Consider the following 11,171-nt stretch of genomic DNA (forward strand, 5'->3'; position numbering starts at 1 on the left):
GTGGCAGCATCAAAGGGCTCAAGCATGGCAACAATTGTGAGGTTGGCCCAGATCAGGCAACGTTTCATTCTGTTGTGCATAGGATTGCTATGAGTTGGTATCATACTGATGGCCCCTAACAACAACAACCTAATGTGGGGACTATAAAGGCATGAAGTGGCTGGCTTGCAAATTTCAATAGGGAGCTTAGTTTGAGTATGCAGTGGAAGGTAGAATCACCACTAAACAGTTTTCCTCTTGTCTAGATGCGTCTGTTGAAAGGAAATGGGGATAGGATTCATTTGATTTAATAGTGAGTAATTGTTATCATTCCTAATTGTTATGGTCACAACTATAAAAGTAGAAGTTGTATAACAAAAAGGGGAATGTAGTTAATCTTACATTCCAGGAACAGAGGACCCTAGAGCCATCAAGAGAGAAGCGCATGAGCAGAATGTGGGACCCTAACCAGAGAAGCAGTGACACTAGAGATGGTGGCAGACATGATGGTTTGGAAAGATTAAGCTGTTGAGGACTATACACTCATGGAAAGAGAAAGCTATATTCTGGCAGCCAAGAGACTGGTTTCCAGAATGTGCCCTCTGGTTGTTTAAACAATTATTTATTACTTTGTATATTAAAAAAAAAAAAAAAAAAAAAAAAGCAGGTGGTGTTCTTGATAAAAGAAACAATCTATGATGATTTTGGGGGGAGGAGGAAATATTACATGTGCTAAAAGGTAGGCATGCATTGACATGGATGACAGGATAGGCAATATACCACCAGAGGGAGGTTGGCAGAGGAAATATGGGGTGACGGGAGACACAGGGATGAATGCAGTGGATAAAGTGAATAGAGGTAAATGATGTTAACTGTTTATGCGTGGAGGGGATGTACAAACATGGATGTAAACCATGCAATGAAGCTAAATGTATGATTTGTTGAATGTAAAACTGATGATCTGCTCTGTAAACCTTCACTCAATTCACACACACACACTCACACAAAGAAAGTATTTGCAATGTATAAATCATTGCTGTTGTTGTTAAGGACCATAGAGTTAATTCCAACTCATAGTGACCTTGTACAGGGTTCCTAGGAGCGGCTGGTGAGTTTGAATCACTAACCTTGTGGTTTGCAGTCCTGTGCTTATCCTACAAAACCACAAGTCATTGGTCTTGCAAAATTCTAACATGCTATCTCCAGCATCTTATATCATGAAAGTCATATTTTCCAACTACCAATCATTCCGATTTGTTGCCAACCTTCATACAGCTATCTTGGTTAGTGCTAGAGGATAAACATTGGACTGTGATCCACAAGATCAACAGTTCAAACCCACCAGACACTTCTTGGAAACCCTGTACAGGGTCACTATGAGTAAAAACCAACTTATTGACACTTAAAAAAATAATATCACTAATAAATATCAATATTTTCATTGAAAGTTTATCAATTTCAGAATGAAGTTGGTACAGTTTTTCAATTTGATTATCACTGGCTTTAGTGCTTGGTGCATAAATTTGATTAGTGGCTGTTCGTTACAGCTATATGGATAGTATCACAGACAGCCTTGTATTTCAATCTTGAAATGCTCTTTTTAATCATGAATGTGATGGCATTCCTCTTCAATTTATCATTCCCGGAATAATCAAACATATGATATTATAATTAAAAATGACCAATATTACTCAATTTCAGTTCACTAATGTTGAGGATATCCATTTTCATGTGTTCCATTTCACTTGATGACATCTTAATTTTCCTAGATTCACTCATCAAATATTTTATGTTCCAAAGGATGCTTACATTATTTGTTGCCATTTTAAGTTGTGTTACATTAGCAGAAGGTCCTGAAAGCTTTGTTCCAATTACATCATTATGGTCAAATCTACTTTGGGGAGGCAGTTCTTCATCAGTCATATTTTGAGTGCATTCCAAACCAAGGGACTCATCTTCTGGCACTGCATCTGACAATGTTTCACTGCTACTCATAAGGTTTTCAGAGACTAACTACTCAGAAGTGGCTCACCTCTCCTTCTTCCTAATCTGCCTTAGTCTGGAAGCTCTGCTGAAACCATGAGAGTGATTTTTCTGGTTTTCAAAATACCAGTGACATAGCTTCCAGCATCACAGCAACACACAAGCTACCACAGTATGATAATCTGACAGATGAGTGGTTGCCTAGCATAATAGACCTAAGTTATCTATTGCTGCTATAACATAAATTTAAAAGGATGGCGTTAACAAACAAATGTGTTCTCTCACAACTTGGCCAAGAAGTCCAAATTCAGAGCACCAGTACTGGGGAAAGATCCCTGTTTTTTTTCAGCATGTATAAGCCTAACGTTGCTTTGAGATTTCCATGTGTCTTGGTATCAGTCTTACCCTGGATATAGGAGCTTTACAAAACAGTGACCCCAGGTCCAAAGGAGCAACTTCACTCACAGCTCTTCTTTCTTCATGGCAGTTGGTCACTTCTACATGCCTATTCTCTCTTCTTTTATATCTCAAAAGAGATGGACTCCAGCTTCACTAACATTTAATCCTAACAGCTTCACTAACATTTTTGAAGTGAGGAATTACAATATATAAGATAGTTACATCAGATCAAAGCTCATCGCATCAAATAACATCATGGGGGAGGTGATTATATTATATTAGATTTCCTGGAGAATTATTATCTTAGTTGCTGAACCTCTGAGAATCCAGGACCAACCAAGTTAACTATGACAGACGGAATGATTGTCTGATTCAAAAATGCCAATACCAGTCCATCTCAATTTACTAATTCCTAAGATATTGAATTTCATGCATTCCTTTTTATTTTTAAGATGATGAATTTTCCTATATTCATACTTTCTATGTTCTGCATTCTGATTATTAATGGATGTTTGCAATTCTTTCTTCTCATTTTGAATTGTACCACATCAGCAAATGAAGGCCTTGAATGTTTTACTCCATCCACATCATTAATTAACTCTATTTTGAGGAGGCAGCTCTTCCTCAGTGGTATTTTGAGTGACTTCCACTTGTGAGTCTCATTTTCTGGAACTATATTGGGCAATGTTTTATTGCTATCCATAAGGTTTTTACTAGACATTTTTTTTTCCCAGATGTAGATTGCCATGTCTGCCTTCCTTTGTCTGAAAGTCTCACTGAAATCTGTCCACCATAGGTAACTTTGCTGGTATTTGAACTATCCTAGGTTCCATAGGTTCCACCATCACAGCAGCATATAAGCCACCACAATATGACAACCTGACAGACAAGTGTTGTATAACTGCAATCACTTCTATCAATTTTGCAGCTGCATCTATTGTCCTGTGCTCAGGGGGTAGGCTATAGCCGTAGAGTCCAGCAGAGGTCTGTAACTGAACCGACAGGTCTACTTTGTGTAAAAATATCCAATGCATTGCCAAAACTTCATGTACAAATAAAGACAAGTCCAAATGATAATTAGGGAATCCTAAAGCAAACATGTCCATCACAGTTTATTCTAATTTACTTAGTACCCTTTGGGAGTCCTGGTGTGGCACTTTGGGTTAATGCGCCAGACTGCAAAGCCATTTGAACTGCAACGTTGGTGGTTGAAGCTCACCAGCTGCTCCTCGAAAACCCTATACAGGGTTTCTGTGGATCGGAACTGTCTCTATAACACTTAACAACAACAACAATACCCTTTGGTCTTTGGGGTAAGGAATAATGGATCAAGCTCAGAAGTTTTTTTAAATATTTATATATAGATTAACCCATGAGGAAAATCTATGAATAATAGCCACTACATCAAAATACACTAACATAGTTAATTCTGGCTCAGTGACCCTATAAAAGGTTTCCAAGTTTGTAAATCTTTACAGAAGCAGAAAATCTCATCTATCTCCTGTAGAGTGGTTGGTAGGTTTGAACTGCCAATTTGTGATTATTAGTCCAGTGCTTGCCTGATAGCATCACCAGAAAGCCTAAATAATAGCCACAGAGCTCTAAATATCACCCTTTTTCTTTATTTTAGGGAAAGAGAAAGGTGCTTGCTTACTTTTGGGTTCAATAGAAATGTCTTATTCAGAAGTTAAATGTCTTAGGTATTTCACAAAAGTCTGAAATAATTGCTACTTTTCTCTAGAAACTTTATGTCCAACAGAAGCTACATGTTTTAACAAAGTAGTTCTATCTTCTAGGCAAGTTTATCACTACCTAGAAGTAAGTTACTGGCATATAGATAACATGAAAGATTCATTTGGAGATTGTAAAGGTTGCAAAAAAAAAAAAAGTAAAGGTTTTCAAAAATCTGAGAAAAATATGTAGAGAACTCATGACCTCAGGAAACATAAGCAATACAGATTATTTGCCCAAGTAAAGACAAATAAACATTGGCTTCTAGGCTCGGCTCTACAGGAATATGTAAAAAGGCATTCTAGCTACTAGATAAGAGGTCTAGTCTAGACAAGGAGCCTTGGTGGGTTACTCATTGGGTTGCACTAGGTCACCAGTTTCATTTGCAGTCACTCCATGGGAGAAATATGAGCGTTCCGGCTCTCATAAAGATTTACAGCTTCAGAAACCCTATTGTTGTTAAGTGTCCTGGAGCCAGTTCCAACTCATAGTGACTCTGTAAAGGGTTTCCGAGTAGCAGCTGGTGGATCTTAACTGCTGACCTTGCAGTTCAAACCAATCTTGTAGTCCAGTTCTTCTCCCACAAAGCCACACCAGGAAACTGATACAGGCTTGTTGTGGGTCAGAACTGACTCAACAGCATACAGCAACAATAGCAGCAAAGTTTAGAGCAAGGATGCCAGGGAAGGCTACCAAAAAAAGTAATGTTTAAATTGAGGCTGAAAGAAATTAGTCTGGCAAAGAAGAAGACAAGCAATAATGGAGATCACTCAAAGAAAAAGAAACATTTTTTTCTATGAATTGTAGAGCCTTTAGCATGTTCCCTGGGCTCTGATTCTGAGCCTATTTCTTTTTCTGTGAAATAGAGATAGTAATAGTATCTATGGAGGCCTGGTGTGGTGCTGCAGGATAATGCAGTGGACAGCAAGGTCTGTTTGAACCTCAGGGTCAGTGATTCAAATCTACTAGCTGCTTCTTGGAAACCCTATACAGGATCACTATGAGTTGGAACCAACTCGATGACTTTAACAAAAACAACAATAGTACCTATACCATAAAGTTCATATGAGGCAAGTGTGACTTTGATTTTTTTTTTTTTTTTTTTTGTAAAGTGCTTAGCAAAGTACTGGTACATTTGTGAGTATTGCATAATTATTTTCTATTAATTATGGCAGTTTGGGTCCAGACTTCATAGATTTGAATCCTGGATCTTGGTAACTACTTACTAACTGCATGATTTTGGAAAAGACACTTGCTTCAGCTTCTTCTACAGGACTTTTGTTAAGTGCCGTCAAATCAATTTTGACTCATAGAGACCTGTCTATGGTTTCCAAGGAATGGCTGGTGGGTTTGAACCACTGACCTTGCAGCTAGCAGTCCAATGCTTGTCCTACAGTGCTATACAAGGGTAACATTAAATACCTGCACATACAGTTCTTGGGAGCGTTACATGAGTTGCCATATAAAGCTTTAGAATGAATCTTGGTAGATACGTACTACAGGGAGTTTAGCTTATACTTTATTGTTATGTGCTGTCAGATTGTTCCAATCATAACAACCCTATCTAGGATTCTCAAGAATGGCTGGTGGGTTAGAACTGACAACCTTATGGTGAGCAGTTCAGTTCTTATCCTACAGTATTACACCAGGGCTCATTTAACTTGGACTCATGGTGTTGCACTGTACACTAAGTATTGAATTGCAAACAACAAGGTCAGATGTTCAAATCCACCAGTTGCTCATCAGAAACCCTATACAGTATAATTATGAGTTGACATAAACTTGGTGGCACTTGAAATCAGCAACAAAAAGGAATAAACAAATTTCACAATAGTCCAATGAAAAATTTAGAAATTATCTTATGGCTTTTTAAGAAAATTAAAAATCAAGACATTTAGGTACCTTTCCTAAGTTTACTTAGCTAGAAAATTTCATGATTTGAGATTCAAACACACAACTTCTGATCCCAAATTCACTCTAGTACCTTTTCATGTCCCTGTAATAAACTGTCTTCTTTGAACCTCAATAAAGGGTACTTGAAATAATCCATATTATAATATTGTCATTCTTAATAATGTATCTGATTCTTTCCAAGTCAGTGAAAATTAATTTCCTGAGAAGTTTCTGAGCTCTGGAGAAATAAGTAGAAATGCTTGCCACTTTAAATTTCTTGTGTCTGAATTCTTTAACCGTCATACTGAGGAAATAATGCTTTCTATGAAGTCTCAGATCTTGAGTATAATCAGTAAGATATTCACGGGAAAAATGTACTGGCTCATGAAGCACTCTATCTTTTAAGAGCGTATGGAGAGCTTTCCAACCTACAAAACAATTGTCAAGATGTCCTTCTGTAATAAATCTCCAGTATCAAAGACTGATCAGAGAATACTAAAGTAAAGGTTAGATGTGCAAGTGGGTCTGTCTAATTCCAATTTTTAGTCCTGTCCACCCGGTACTACCAACAATGAATGGTAAAGCCAGAGTACATTTGTAATTGCTCTGTTTTGACTTCTTGGAAGAGGTAAAAAGAGGTAGAGATAGGGCTGCATGTGAAGTCCCTGAACCCTGATTAACCAGGATATCTCTCTTCTGCTTATTCACATATGTGAATAGAATATGTGAATTATATATATATGCCTTCAAAAAGTTTATGGAAAAATTCCATCTTGAACGTTTTAAAAACCCTTGTACACGAGTGTGTTTTAGCTATCAATAATGTAACTTTTTAAATGTGATGCTAATATTAATGATTAAATGCAAAAGTGACATATGCCATTTTAGCGGAATGAAATGAACTGGATTATCAAATTTTTAGTGGATGCAGCGTACTAAGACTTTTACTACATACCACAGTTTCTGAGAAGCAATATCTACATGTTCTACAACAAAGAAAGTGAATCAGTGAGCTTAGTTGTTTCAATGACTAATGTAAAATTCTGTGGATTGGTCACAACAAAAACATTGACTTTAACCATTTTTTTTTTCATGGGTTCATACGTCAATACTTATGCTTGTTTTATAATAGATGCTTTGTTGTAAATGAGAAAGTGAAAAGATACCATACAAAATTTAATGAACAGAAAATAAATATTATAACAAAATTAAAATATTTTTAGATAAATCTTTCACTTCTATCATGTTATAATTAAAATTTTTTCTGTCTGTTGTTTGCATTTATATTTTTTTTTCTTTACATTGAGGCACAGCTCATACCAAAGGCTGTGGCCTATGATATTCATTAGTAAGTATTTTACTACTTTGCTTTCAGAAAGTAAGGTTATAGCATCTGCATTTTGCAGGCTGTTTATAAGCCTTCCTCCAATTATATGATCCTCTTCATATAATTCAGCTTCTCTAATTATTTGCTCACCATTCAAATTGAATATGGTTGGTGAAGGAATAAAACCCTGGTGCACATCTTTCCTAATTTTAAACTATTTTGTGTTCCTTTGTTCTCTTAGAACAACTGCCTCATTGTCTATATACAGGTTCCTTATGAACACAATGAACTGTCTGGACCACTTATTCTCTGCAATTTTGTCCATAGCTTTTCAGTATCCACATAATCAAAAGCCTTTTCATAGGGAGAACAAACAAGATGGTGGATCCGGTAGAAGTGCATTGAGGAGCTCCATCAGCAACAACTCAGAATACGGGATCAAGCAGGCTCAGGGGCTGGTGCCTGAACTCTGAACCACATATAAAGGAAATTTTAGAAGGTTGGAAGGCTTACAGCTAGGAAAATTTGTAGCAGAAGGAAGAAATCTATTGCTTTCTTATCCAAGACGCTCCACTGCTCCTAGCACTGCCATCTTGGGCAAGACCAAGCGGTGGAAGGATCAGAGCAGCCACGGATGCCTGACAGAACCACGGAGATAAAGGTCTGGACATTCTATTTCTTGTATCTGTTCACTGGTCTCTTGATGTCTGTGCACTTCCATTCAGGTAACTAGAGGGGGTCTCTGAGTGAGTGGACACCCACCTCCAACCCAGAGGGTTCTACTACACATGCACACAGATCTCCTCAAAATTTAAAGTTTCCATTTAAAAACAAATGGCATTGCAAAATGGTCACAGCCAGCCCTGAACAGTTTAACACTAGGAAAAAAAGCTTGAACGGGGATTGTGGAGTAGGACAGAAAGATTAAAAAAGGCAATAGTCCCCTGGGACCAACAATGGAGAAAAGCGGAGAGTGGGACCCTACCCAGAGAAGCAGTGAGGTCTGAGATGGAGGCAAAGAAGATGACGTGAAGAGATAGAGTGGCTGGGGACTTGAGATCCAGAGAGGGAAAGGGGCTGCATGCTGAGGACCGTGTGTGTGTGGGGGGGGCAGGCTTGCAGGGTATACCCTTTGGTTGGGTGATGATGCATGGACGGGATAGGAACTATGGCAATGAAACGATGTATGATAGAATGAATGTTCTCCCATGTGAATTATCACATAATTCAAAATAAAACATTTATTTAAAAAAAAGGCAATAGACAGAAAATTAAATCCTGATTTACACCACAACAACCAACAGTGGCATTTTGAAATTTATCAGGAAGAAGAATGAAAAAGGAAGCCCATCTCCTGATCACATCTACCTCAAGGCAATCAGAAAGCATAAAAAATACAAAAATACACACCCATCTAAGTATTAATGTCACAGATAACTCCTGAATATGCCCAAAAAACAGAAACAGATGACCATATCAGCATATGCCAAGAAAGGAGATAAAGTGACTGAGGCAAATGAGCTGGAAGTAGACCTACACTCCATACTGGAAGATGGGCAGCTTTGGAAATGTCTGAGAAGAAATTCAGAAAAACGATTATAAAATGCATCAAACCCTATACAACAAAGTTGAGAAAAATAAGGAATAAGTCAGAAAAGTGAAACAGGAACAATCAAATAAGATAGATACCACATTGGAACCAATTCAAACCCTACAGAAAGAGGCCCAGATGATTAATAACAGAATATAATAAATGGACAATACACTGAAAGGGCAAAGGAGTAGAATTGAAGAGATAGAAGCCAGAACTAGTGAGCTAGAAGATAAATCTCTCAACACTACCAAGACAGAGGATCAAGCACAAAAAAGGATTTAAAAAATCTGAAGAAGGCCTAAGATTCATGTTGGACAGCATGAAGAGGAATAACTTAAGAATTATCAGCATGCCAAAACAGGAAGGATCACACAAGTTCACAGAGGAGATAATTGAAGAGATGCTGGAAGAAAATTTCCCTAACATCCTCAAAAGCGAAAAGACAAGCATTCAAGAAGCTCACTAAACCCCAGGAAGGATAGACCCTAAAAGAAAATCACCAAGACATATAATTATCACGCACTCCAAATTCAAAGATAAGGACAAAATCCTGAAAGCAGCTAGGAAAAAGAGAAGTGTAACATTACAAAGGCAAACAAATCAGATCAAGCTTGAAATCATGCAGGCAAGAAGGCAATGGGGAGACATATATAAAACCGTGAAAGAAAAAAAAAAAAACAGCCAACCAAAAATCCTCTACCCAGCAAAGCTGTCAATCAAATACAATGGTGTAATCAAAACATTCCAAGATAGCCAGAAGCAAAGGGATTTTGCCAAAGCCAACCCTACTATGAAAAACATCCTAAAGGAGGTTCTGTGGCCTGAGAACCAACAAGAACAGACAACAACAGAGAATGACATACGTGGCAGCATCACCCTGAACTCAATCAACAAATGGAAGAGTCAAGAACAGAATAAAATTATAAGAACAGAGGATCTGGGAGGTCAGTCTATGATCAAAACAATTACAATGAAAGAAGGTAAACACCGAGGAACACAGATCCAGGTGGTGAGAAGGTCAGGTAGATTACAGGATAAAATAGACTGTCTTAAATGAAGGGAAGAATTAATGGAATATAAGGTAACCACAATAGTGGGGTTGAGGTGGGGAGTTTAGTTCCATATGTTGGGTATGGCAATAAAGAAGGGGGAGGAGGTGGAAGAACAAGATAGATAGGGGAACACTGAGACAGGTTGGCATGGCCTAAGTGGGACAGAGAGGTAAATAGAATAGTGATGCATGATCAAATTTGGAACAACAGGGCTCTGTGATACAGCGATCTAGGCATAGTTTGAAGAGGGGAAATAATACTAAAATGCTTGACTGTCTTATGAATATTGGTTTCCCTTGCCTACTATTGTAAAATAGACACTTGAGTGGGATAGAAACGAATGTTGGGAAATATGATTACGGAAAACTTGGAATCCCGTCTTCAGCCCATAAATTATTGGAATTCCTAAAAGGGATTCTAGAACTTGCCCAGTGAAATAGGCCTCTTGCAAAGACTTTGCAGAATATAGGACCTTAGGTGGAATCCTGAGTCCCATCCAGAACCTTATGAAGTGGGACATTCCACTAGCAAGGACAAGCAGACCAGCCTGGAACAGCTAGAGCAACAGAAGATATATCTTCAAAGAAAGTTCATCAGGAAAAACCCAAAACAATAATGGCAACATGACTTGCTACTACAAGAATAAGCAAGCTGTTTGCTGGGAAGCCATCAGGTAAGCAATCAAGTTCCTTCCGTACAAACTCCCTGTAAGACTAAAACTCAAAGGGAACACACGTGCAGGCATGTAAGCTTGCTGGTGACCACATTGGTATACTGGTGTGTGGAAGAGGGGGAAAGGCAGCAATGAAGAAATGAGCTGAGTTCAACCACAGTCCATTGACTCCTGTTGACCTGGAGATGAGAGAGAGAAGAGGAAGGGCTGGTTGCTCTAAAGTGTGATGAGACCTGGGGACACTTAAGCCCATGGACAAGGACAAAGTCACAGAGGGCTAGAGCTAAGAGTGAAGTATCCAGCTGACATGAAGTGAGGGGAGATGCACAAGAATACCCAAACTTTCAGACGGTACCCACATAACCTAGCCTAGATGGTTTGATAATCAGAATCCAACTAGAGGAAGATTACAATATATATATCCTAGATGGTTTGATAATCAGAATCCAACTAGAGGAAGATTGTTGTTGTTGTTGTTAAGTGCCGTCGAGTCGGTTCCGACCCATAGCGACCCTGTACAGGGTTTCCAAGGGTGTAAAT

Source organism: Chrysochloris asiatica, unplaced genomic scaffold (assembly GCF_000296735.1).
Source record: "Chrysochloris asiatica unplaced genomic scaffold, ChrAsi1.0 scaffold00169, whole genome shotgun sequence".
Classification (NCBI taxonomy): Eukaryota; Metazoa; Chordata; class Mammalia; order Afrosoricida; family Chrysochloridae; genus Chrysochloris; species Chrysochloris asiatica.